At 50.3% G+C, this 7,760-nt stretch overlaps 1 protein-coding gene across 2 annotated transcripts in view; it reads right to left on the reverse strand.

The window, feature by feature from the left end:
* The window catches only part of PIGC (phosphatidylinositol glycan anchor biosynthesis class C), a 51,603-nt gene extending 50,459 nt beyond the window's left edge, over positions 1 to 1,144 (reverse strand). The window contains exon 1 of one of the 2 annotated variants that reach the window (XM_069737490.1): positions 1,033 to 1,144. The gene's annotated coding sequence lies outside the window, so the exon portion shown is untranslated. The remainder of the gene's footprint in view (positions 1 to 1,032) is intronic. The other variant, XM_069737491.1, reaches the window with a different exon arrangement.
* Positions 1,145 to 7,760: the final 6,616 nt, after the last annotated feature.

The following is a 7,760-nucleotide window of genomic DNA, read 5'->3' on the forward strand; positions in this document are numbered from 1 at the left end:
TGTCAGAGCTGGCACATAGGGGTTAAGAGAACGCAGCCAGCAGTGACTTTGTGGGCAGAGAGAGCATGTTATCTCCTGCTCTGCTCTCCCAGCTGTATCTATGACAGCGTGAGTGGGCCCCCCTCTCTCTCTAGGGCCCCGGCATTTGCCCAGGTGCGCCGGGTGCTGACGCCGGCCCTGCCCTATAGTATTACTACACGGTGACCCTATAGTATTATTACACGGTGACCCTATAGTATTATTACACGGTGACCCTACAGTATTATTACACAGTGACCCCTGTAGTGTTAGTACACGGTGACCCCTGTAGTACTATTACACGGTGACCCCTGTAGTACTATTACACGGTGACCCCTGTAGTACTATTACACGGTGACCCCTGTAGTACTATTACACGGTGACCCCTGTAGTACTATTACACGGTGACCCCTGTAGTACTATTACACGGTGACCCCTGTAGTACTATTACACGGTGACCCTGTAGTATTACTACATGGTGACCCTACAGTATTATTACACGGTGACCCCCGTAGTGTTATTACACGGTAACCCTGTAGTATTATTACACGGTGACCCCTGTAGTACTATTACGCGGTGACCCTATAGTATTATTGCACGGTGACCCCTGTAGTGTTATTACACAGTGACCCCTGTAGTATTATTACACGGTGACCCCTGTAGTACTATTACGCGGTGACCCTATAGTATTATTGCACGGTGACCCCTGTAGTGTTAGTACACGGTGTAATACACCGTCTGGTTCTCTACAGCTGACTCTCAGCTCTGCAGCACTGTCACCACTGCTCCGTTTACAGCGTTACCCAGTTGCTAAGTAACCAGCCTCTACATCAGAGGGGCGCGCTGCAGAAAGCCCCCGGGCTGTCCAGGTCCATGCCTGCAGGAAACGCCGCCAGCTGAGCGGTTACGTGTTATGGCCGATGAGGAGCGGTTTATCGTGTACATCCTACTACAGATCACAGTCACGCACCGGTACCGCAGCCTGACACTTCCCATGAGCCTGCGCGGCCTTACCTCTGTGGTATAGCGATGTCGCCATGTGTCAGTGAGACGCCTGTGCCCCGTAGCACTGAAGAGCGTCCATGTCACACTACAGCTCCCAGCATGCCTTGTGTGTCATGTGACTCCTGCCTCACAGGAAGGCGCCAACCATTGCTGTAGTGTGCTGCTCGCAGGGTGACGTCACGTGACAGTGTGCGCGGGACACGTGATCACTATCCGCCTGGCCTGTACTATGTACGTGGAGAGTGGAGGACCCGCCGGTGTGTACAGGGTGCTAGCAGTGTGCGCACGCTCCATGTCACCTGGGGTCCTGTCCCTCAGCCGCCACCATGGCAGTGCTGGACAACCCCGAGAACCGCAGCCAGCAGCTAATGGAAACCCTGAGTAAAGGGTTAATGTGGGAAGACGGTGGCTGAGGTGGGCCATCTCGCATCAGGACGTCGCACCACGAGCTGCTGGGACGGGTGCACGATAGGTGCTGATCGTGCAGATCTGTGACCTCACCAGCGTCTCGTCAGGAAAACCTTTATGTGTTTCCATTTGGGGCAGTAAAATGTTAATTTAAGGGGTAACCTGAAGTATGGAAGTCATTAACTATGCGTGGGACAGGAGAGAACGTCCTGGTCTGACTGCTGGGACTCCCACCAATTCCTGTGAATGGAGGAGCAATCGGTCATGTACACCGCTACTCCAATTATTCTTACGGGAAGGCCGAAGACCAGGCGAGCGTCACACTTGGCTATCTTTGGTCCCATTATTATTTATGTAGCATCATTAATTCCATAGCGCTGTACATGAGACGGGGTTACATCAAACTACAAATATCACTTAGGCTAAGTGCACACGTCGCAGAATTGCTGCAGAAATTTCCACGGCAATTCTGCAACTCCTGCCGCGGGTATATCGGAATTGGCATGCGTATTCCTGCTAAAAACTAGCGTTTTACAAGCGTAATTAGCTTGCAGAATGTTAGCGTTTTCCAGGCGATCTGTAGCATCACTTGGAAAACTGATTGACAGGTTGGTCACTTGTCAAACATAGTGTTTGACAAGTGTGACCAACTTTTTACTATTGATGCGGCCTATGCAGCATCAATAGTAAAAAGATATAATGCTAAAAATAATTAAAAAATGGTTATTCTCACCATCAGAAGGCAGCCGATCTCAGCGGTGCACGCGGTGGCTTCCATTCCTATAGATGCTTTGTGTGCAGGACCTGCGATGATGTCACAGTCACGTGACCGCGACGTCATCGCAGGTCCTTCACACAAAGCATCCATGGGAATGGAAGCTGCCGCGTGCACCGCTGAGAGGCGGGAGGACTCCGGGGCCATCAGAAGGTGAGTATATCACTATTTTTTATTTTATTTTTTTTAACAATTATATGGTGCCCAGTCCGTGGAGGAGAGTCTCCTCTCCTCCACCCTAGGTACCAATCGCACATGATCTGCATGGTGGGCATAGCCCCATGCGGGAAGTAAGCAGATCAATGCATTCCTATGTGTGCGGAATCCCCGCGATTCCGCAAATTTAATGAACATGCGTTTTTTTCTGGAATGCGATTCCGCTCAGGAAAACAATGCAGCATGTGCACAAAAAATGCGGATTGCATTCTATTAAATAGTATGCTTAATGTGAGCGTTATTTTCGCGGTTTGATAGCGTTTTTATAGCGAAAAAAACATGAGAAATCTACGTGTGCACACAGCCTCACAGTAAGCAAACTAACATTGACAGACTGATACAGAGAGGCGAGGATGGAATTAACATGGAATGGAGCAGTGGTGTGTATGATTGACCGCTGAGGAGTGAGTCGTCCGCCAGGGCCGTGGGGTACTCTGTACCGGGTCCGGTGTTCACAGGGGGATGTCACGGTGGCGACCCGGTCCGTGACCCTGGGCGCCCATGCAAAAGGGAAAGGTCTTTAAAGGGAATAAAGTTTATGTTCGTGACGCCACCTGTGGTATTCAGTCAGGGTGACCGACGCTGCTTTAAGGACTCCGCTGGGGTGATGTTATGGCAGCTAGATGGCATACCCTCCCACAGGTGAAGTGTATCCCCAGGGCTTCCCAGTGTGTAGATGGTAGAATGGTGAGAGGTGCAGTAAGGAACGAGGACACAGGTTTGCAGTCTCTTTACCTCGTTTACTGAAGACTTCAGCAGCCACAGTCCAGGGCACTGGATCACAGGGCAGGTAGGGTCTGGCCGGTTTGGATGCAAGGCCAGAGTCTCCTTATCCAGGTGGAAAATAGAAGCCTTCCTTTGCGCTGTAGTGGTGTAGTCCCTTACTGCTAGAAGCTTCACATAAGGTCCTCACAGATGTTATCTCTCTGTCCCCCGGTTAGGATAGGACATAACCCATATGACTGGTGACTTGAGCATGTTTGTAGGGTCTCTTAGATAACCCGGCTCTGTGGGGTGTCACCGTGCCTCCTGGGTGTTGGGTCGGACAGGTAACGTGCAATTAACTGTCCTGCCGGTCTCTGATGTAAGGCGTGGGGGGTTCTTACAACCTCGATGTTCCGGCTACCGGTGTTCTGCGCCTCAGAAGGAGGCAGCCTGCTCGGGTCTGGTCCCCTTCTGGTATCATCTCCTGTGCTTCCTCTCCTGCTCGCTCACTGCAATCAATTCAGCTTTCTAAATGTCTCTTCCCGGGAGCTGCAGCTCTGGGGCATGCACACCTCCGTAAACCCTCTGTCCTCCTCAGACGGCTGTCTGGAACTTTCTAACTCTCCCTACAGACTACCAGTTATATATATATATATATATATATATATACTAGATTGTGGCCCGATTCTAACGCATCGGGTATTCTAGAATATGCATGTCCCCATAGTATATGGACAATGATGATTCCAGAATTCGCGGCAGACTGTGTCCGTCGCTGATTGATCGAGGCAACCTTTATGACATCATCGTCGCCATGGCAACCATTATGACATCATCGTCGCTGTGCCCGTTGCTGATTGGTCGAGGCCTGGCGGCCTCGACCAATCAGACGCGGGATGTCTACGTCCTTTATGACATCATCGTCGCTGTGCCCGTCGCTGATTCGACGAGGCCTGGCGGCCTCGACCAATCAGAGACGCGGGATTTCCAGGACAGACAGACAGAAAGGCAGACAGACGGAAAAACCCTTAGACAATTATATATATAGATAGGGAGTCACCTAGTAAATAGGATCAAAAGCTCCCCCTGGTGGCCTGGAGTGTGAATGTGTTGCATGTTTGTGGTACCTGGTTACAGTTATCCTTTCTTGCCTCCAAATGTAGCATCACTCTCCCTGTGAGGAATGCGACATTACTGTGACGACCAGGACCCTGGGGTGCCACAAGTGCACGATCGAGGGCTGCGGTGTGAAGGATCGACTGCTGAGGAGTGCACGATCGAGGGCTGCGGTGTGTGCTGGATCGACTGCTAGCGAGTGCACGATCGAGGGCTGTGGTGTGCAGTATAGACTTCTGGGGAGTGCACGATCGAGGGCTGCGGTGTGCAGGATCAACTGCTGAGGAGTGCACGATTGAGGGCTGCGGTGTGCAGGATAGACTTCTGGGGAGTGCACGATCGAGGGCTGCGGTGTGCAGGATCATCTGCTGAGGAGTGCACGATCGAGGGCTGCAGTGTGCAGGATCGACTGCTGAGGAGTGCACGATCGAGGGCTACTGTGTGCAGGATAGACTGTTGAGGAGTGCACGATCGAGGGCTGCGATGTGCAGGATCAACTGCTGAGGAGTGCATGATCGAGGGCTGCGGTGTGCAGGATAGATGGTCCTGCACCATGTGGCGTTACCACTAATTCTTCAGGTGGTCCTGCAACATGTGGCATTACCACTAATTCTTCAGGTGGTCCTGCACCATGTGGCTTTTCAACTAATTCTTCAGGTGGTCCTGCACCATGTGGCACTACCACTAATTCTTCAGGTGGTCCTGTACCATGTGGCCTTACTACTAATTCTTGAGGTGGTCCTACACCATGTGGCGCTACCACTAATTCTTCAGGTGGTCCTGTACCAAATGGCCTTACCACTAATTCTTCAGATGGTCCTGAACCATGTGGTGCTACCACTAATTCTTCAGGTGGACCTGTACTATGTGGCGTTACCACTTATTCTTCAGATGGTCCTGCACCATGTGGCCTTACCACTAATTCTTCAGATGGTCCTGCACCATATGGCCTTACCACTAATTCTTCAGGTACCCTGCACCATATGGCGCTATCACTACTTCTTCAGGTGGTCCTGCACCATATGGCCTTACCACTAATTCTTCAGGTACCCTGCACCATATGGCGCTACCACTAATTCTTCAGGTGGTCCTGCACCATATGGCCTTACCACTAATTCTTCAGGTGGTCCTGTACCATGTGGCCTTACCACTAATTCTTCAGGTGGTCCTGCACCATATGGCCTTACCACTAATTCTTCAGGTACCCTGCACCATATGGCGCTATCACTAATTCTTCAGGTGGTCCTGCACCATATGGCCTTACCACTAATTCTTCAGGTACCCTGCACCATATGGCGCTATCACTAATTCTTCAGGTGGTCCTGCACCATATGGCCTTACCACTAATTCTTCAGGTGGTCCTGCACCATATGGCCTTACCACTAATTCTTCAGGTGGTCATGCACAATGTAGCCTTACCACTAATTCTTCAGGTGGTCTTGCACCATATGGCGCTACCACTAATTCTTCAGGTGGTCCTGCACCATATGGCCTTACCACTAATTCTTCAGGTGGTCCTGCACCATATAGTCTTACCACTAATTCTTCAGGTGGTCCTGCACCATATGGCCTTACCACTAATTCTTCAGGTGGTCATGCACCATGTGGTGTTACCACTAATTCTTCAGGTGGTCCTGCACCATGTGGTGTTACCACTAATTCTTCAGGTGGTCCTGCACCATGTGGTGTTACCACTAATTCTTCAGGTGGTCCTGCACCATATGGTCTTACCACTAATTCTTCAGGTGGTCCTGCACCATATGGTCTTACCACTAATTCTTCAGGTGGTCCTGCACCATATGGCCTTACCACTAATTCTTCAGGTGGTCCTGCACCATATGGCCTTACCACTAATTCTTCAGGTGGTCCTGCACCATGTGGTGTTACCACTAATTCTTCAGGTGGTCCTGCACCATGTGGTGTTACCACTAATTCTTCAGGTGGTCCTGCACCATATGGTCTTACCACTAATTCTTCAGGTGGTCCTGCACCATATGGCCTTACCACTAATTCAGAGGCGTAGCTAGAGCTTTTGCCGCCCGGGGCTGTTCCCGAGTTTGGCGCCCCCCCCCCCTCCCCCGGCTCAATACACACAAAGGTTACCAAAAATGGTTTTCCTGTTTTGTAGAACTTAAACTGGGCCTAATGGTGTCACCCCCACATGCCAAACCTGTGACTTAATACCACCACACCATGACCAGACCACATAGTGACCGAATAATACTACATACAAGGGACAAATACCACAACACCATTTCCAGACCACATATTACCACCACATAGTGACTGAATACTACAATACTGATCAGTAATAAAAAAAAAAAAACACAATACTATCACCATAAGTGCCAGTATTCACAGGAGATCTGTACTTAGTATGCAGTGTCTGTGTAGAGGTAATACAGAGATCACTGGTGGTATTATACACAGGAACTCTGTATATAATGTATAGATAATACAGTGATCACTGGTGACATTGTACACAGGACCGCTGTATATAGTATACAGTGTATAGTGTCAGTGTATAGGTAACACTGACTCACCAGTGACATCTCTAGGTGAAGTCCTTCATCTTTCATCCAGCACAGACCGCCATCATTCCTTCCAGCCAGGACTCGTTTCTGCAGGAAATAACACAGTTATCTCGAGCTCCGCTTGCAGAACACATTACTTAATTTTTCACAACTTCTACATTACATCACATGAAGAAAAAAAGGTGATATAGTGTCACTCTGCACAGTAACAGGACCGCCTCCCCATTTAAAACAGTATACTCAAAAAAAATAAATACATCACTGCAGTAATAATATCCCTTAATTAGCCCCTATGGTAACACTATTCCCCACCCTGGCCCCGTTTATCTCATTCCTGGCTCCAGCCATATGTTCTCACATCCTGCCCTCATGAGTATCCATTCTACCCCATATGATCTCCCCATCCTGCCCCACCAGCCTCCATCGTATCCGTCCTGCCCCATGATCCAATCCTGCCCCGTGTCTCCAATCATGCCCCATATCTACATTCTGCCCATGCCTCAAGTCCTGCCCCCAGTGTGTCCAGCAATCTGCCCCAGTGTCCAGCATTGCCCCAGTGTGTCCAGCAGTCTGCCCCAGTGTGTCCAGCATATTACCCCCAGTGTGTCCAGCATATTACCCCCAGTGTCCAGCATTGCCCCAGTGTGTCCAGCATATTACCCCCAGTGTGTCCAGCATATTACCCCCAGTGTGTCCAGCATATTACCCCAGTGTCCAGCATTGCCCCAGTGTGTCCAGAAATCTGCCCCAGGGTCTCCAGCATTGCCCCAGTATGTCCAGAAATCTGCCCCAGTGTGTCCAGAAGTCTGCCCCAGGGTCTCCAGCATTGCCTCAATGTGTCCAGAAATCTGCCCCAGGGTCTCCAGTATTGCCCCAGTGTGTCCAGCAATCTGCCCCATGGTCTCCAGTATTGCCCCAGTGTGTCCAGCATTCTGCCCCATGGTCTCCAGTATTGCCCCAGTGTGTCCAGCATTCTGCCCCAT

The sequence above is a fragment of the Ranitomeya imitator genome, chromosome 8 (assembly GCF_032444005.1).
Source record: "Ranitomeya imitator isolate aRanImi1 chromosome 8, aRanImi1.pri, whole genome shotgun sequence".
NCBI classification, from domain to species: Eukaryota; Metazoa; Chordata; class Amphibia; order Anura; family Dendrobatidae; genus Ranitomeya; species Ranitomeya imitator.